General features: G+C 49.1%; 1 pseudogene; it reads left to right on the top strand.

Annotated features, from left to right (window-relative positions):
- Positions 1–2474: 2474 nt before the first annotated feature.
- LOC141981054 (olfactory receptor 52E4-like) lies at positions 2475–3421 on the top strand (annotated as a pseudogene).
- Positions 3422–4010: the final 589 nt, after the last annotated feature.

Raw genomic sequence — 4010 nt, 5'->3', positions numbered from 1 at the left:
ATAAGGGCAAACATGTGACCGACAGGACAGCAGAGGTAAGACTCCCTGCAGAGGTAGGGAAGGAATTTTCTGCACAGGCCAAGGGGACAGTCTGCGTGGGGAGTGAGCCCAAACAGGCCAAAGGGACGGGCTATTTCTGAACTGGTGAAATGCTCCAGGAGAATAGAGAGGCTACACATACAGAAAACTCAATAATAACAGGGGATTTCTACAGCTCCCCCATTGACTGGGTACATGTCGCTTCAGGATGGGATGTAGAGATAAAATTTCTAGGCGCCATTAATGACTGCTCCTTGGAGCAGCTAGTCCTGGAACCCACAAGGAGAGAGGCAATTCTTGATTTAATCCTAAGAGGCGCATAGGATCAGGTCCAAGACGTGAATACAGCTGAACGGCTCAGTAATAGCGACCATAATGTTACATATTACATCCTTGTGGGAGGAAATACCAAAGGAGCCCACCACAGCAGCATTTAACTTCAAAAAAGGGAACTTCATAAAAAAGAGGAAGCTCGTTAAACTTCAATTAAAAGGAACGGTCACAAAGATGAAATGTCTGCAAGCTCCATGGAAGTTATTTAAAAACACGATAACAGAGGCTCAAACTAAAAATACTAATACATTCTAAAAACTAATAAAAACAGTAAGATGACCAAAAAATGCCACCATGGCTAAACAGCCGAGTAGAGGATGCAGTTGGAGGCAAAAAGGGATCCTTTAAAATTTGGAAGGCAAATCCTACTGAGGAAAATAGAAAGGAGCATAAACTCTGGCAAGTCAAGTGTAAAAGTATAATTAGGCAGGTCAACACACAATCTAAAGAGCAACTAGCCAAAGACTCAAAACTAACAGCAAAAAAGTTTTAAGTACAGCAGAGCAGGAAACCTGGCAAACAATCAATGAGGCCACTGGATGACTGAGGTGCTAAAGGAGCACTCAAGGAAGACAAGGCCACTGCGGAGAAGCTGGAATGTTAGGAACCATTAGGAAAGGGATAGATAATAAGACAGAAAAAATCATCTTGCCTCTATATAAATCCATGGTACTCCTACACCTTGAATACTGCATGCAGTTCTGGTCTCTCCATCCCAAAAAAGATATATTAGAAATGGAAAAAGTGTATTGAAGGGCAACAAAAATGATGAGGGGGTTGGAACGGCTTCCATATGAGGAGAGATTAAAAAGACCGGGACTGTTCAGCTCAGAAAAGAGATGACTCGGGGGGATATGGTAGAGGTCTATAAAACCAGGACTGGTGTGGAGACAGTGAATCGGAAGTGTTATTTACCCCCTCCCGTAACATAAGAACCAGGGGTCACCCAATGAAGTTAATCGGCAGCAGGTTTAAAACAAACAAAGGGAAGTATTTCTTCACCCAACGGATACTCAACATGTGGAACATGTTGGCAAGGGATGTTGTGAGGCCAAAAGTCTAACTGGATTCAAAAGGAGAAGTAGATAAGTCCATGGAGGGTTGGTCTATCAGTGGCTATTAGCTAAGATGCTCAGGGATGCAACCCCATGCTCTGGGTGTCCCTGTAGCTCTGACTAGACAGAAGCTGGGACTGGACAACACTCAAGGCGTGGATCACTCAAAATTGTCCTGTTTTGTTCATTCTCTCTACAGCACCTGGCACTGGCCGCTGTTGGATGACAGGATACTGGGCTAGATGGTCTGACCCAGTAAGGCCGTTCTCATGTTCTTATTAGAGTTGTCATCTACACACACTGACCTCAGTTAACTCCCAGATGACTCAGGTTTTCATGGCATAATGCAGGACCAAAGGCCCCTACAGATAGGAAGTCCATCCAGGCTGCTACAGCCCAGGGTGTGTGCAATCCTACCTCCTCCATGGGGCAGCCCCACAACTGACTAACGCTGCCCTGAAAGTGAGGGATGAGGCCTGGGGAGCATGCTGATTCAGTGCCCCCACAAGGCTCAGCCATCACCTGCCCCTCCCCAGAAGGAGATGCTCTTTACCCCCTTCTGAGGCATAGGGGTGAATCAAGACTTTTGTGACCCCATCTCAGGATTCTACTGAACCTTCCATTTCTCTGGCGTTTAAACCCTTCTGGGCTGTTGACTAAAGTCATTCAGACTTTGAGCTAGTTGTCCTTTCAGGTCCCCCAAACTGGAATTGGGGGTACAGCTGTGGTCCAGCTCTGAGGGGAAACCGCCGTGAGAAGAGCACAGAGAAAAGCTCCATGTGCACAGCTTGAGCAAATCCCAGGAAAGCTGTAGAAAAGATGGCCATTTTGAACTGGATCCTGCAGTGAATGAAGCTGGGGAGGCCCAGGAGCTGGTGGAGGCGGGGTGATGGGACTGCAATTCTCCATATGGGAGAAGGCAGAGAGGGGCTTTCTGCATGCACTGGGGTCCAGAGAGGACAAAGCGTTTTCATTGCTGACACTAACCCGCTGTGTGGTTTTAATTCCAGCCTCCAAAATAGTCCTGGAAACTGGCCGTGCGCCCTGTCACGCTACAATCACTCCAACCCCTCCACCTTTCTCCTAATGGGCATTCCGGGGCTGGAGGCCACCCACTTCTGGATCGCCTTTCCATTTTGTGCCATCTACGTTGTGGCCCTGCTGGGGAACTTCATCCTCCTCTTTGTGATCAAGACGGAGCCGAGCCTGCACCTGCCCATGTACCACTTCCTCTGCATGCTGGCAGGCATCGACCTGGTGCTCACCACCTCCACCATGCCCAAGATCCTGAGCATCTTCTGGTTCCACTCCCATGAAATCGGCTTCGAGTGCTGCGTGGTCCAGATGTTCTTCATCCACAGTTTCTCTGCCATGGAGTCGGGGGTGCTGCTGGCCATGGCCTTTGACCGCTACGTCGCCATCTGCAAGCCATTGCGTTACACCGCCATCCTCACCAACCCCATCATTGCCAAGATCGGGTTGGCCATCTTTGTGCGGGGCATCGGCCTGATTACCCCCTTGACGTGCATGGTCAGGCGCCTGCCCTACTGTGGGCCCAGGGTCATCTCCCACTCCTACTGCGAGCACATGGCCGTGGTGAAGCTGGCCTGTGGGGACACCATGCTCAACTATGTCTACGGGATAACGACTGCGACCTTTGTGGTGGCCTCAGACTCCATCTTCATCACCATCTCCTACATCCTGATCCTCCGGGCCGTCCTGAGCCTCTCCTCCAGGGACGCGCGCCTGAAATCCTTCAGCACCTGCGGCTCCCACGTGTGTGTCATCCTGCTCTTCTACACCCCGGGGCTGTTCTCCTTCTACACACAGCGCTGGGGCCAGAACATCCCCACGCACATCCACATCCTGCTGGCACACCTCTACATTTTGGTGCCGCCCATGCTGAACCCCATCATATACGGCATGAAGACCAAGCAGATCAGGGGCCGGCTGCTGAGCCATTCTATCCAAAGAGACTCCAGGCTTGGCTTTGACCCCCACTAGTGTGGGATGGTAAACAGCAATGAGCGAGATGCAGAAGGTTCAGACAGGCACCCAGAGCTTCGGATTCTGATCTAACAGGAACCCTGGAGACTCTTGGGCTGCAAATCCCACAAGAAGATGCTCTCTTGAAAGTTCTGGTGCTTCCTTCCTTCCAGCTACGTTGACAATCCTGCCCAAGACCCAGAAGAACAGAATCGCCATGAACACAAGTAATTATTTTTAGCAGAAGTTAATTATTAGCAGCAGTTAATTATTTAGTGGAAGTTAATTACTTTTAGCAGCTGGGGGATGAAAGTTTAGATGATTGCTTATTCTACCCATACCACTGACTCATCTTTAACACTGAATATCACCAATGCTCCTTTTCTCAACAGCACCTGGTAAAAGCCTTGAACAGCTGCCCAAGTGTGGCTTCTGCTGACTCCAACTAGAACCTCTGTGTGTGTTCTAGTGCAGAATTTTCCCTTGAATGTACATTGTATCTTTCCACCATATCTTGCTGTCATAAATATAAAGGGAAGGGTAAGCACCTTTAAAATCCCTCCTGGCCAGAGGAAAAACCCTCTCACCTGTAAAGGG

The sequence above is a fragment of the Natator depressus genome, chromosome 1, assembly GCF_965152275.1.
Source record: "Natator depressus isolate rNatDep1 chromosome 1, rNatDep2.hap1, whole genome shotgun sequence".
NCBI lineage: Eukaryota > Metazoa > Chordata > Testudines > Cheloniidae > Natator > Natator depressus.
Note: the sequence above shows the minus strand (reverse complement) of the source record. Positions and strands in the feature narration are given on the sequence as shown.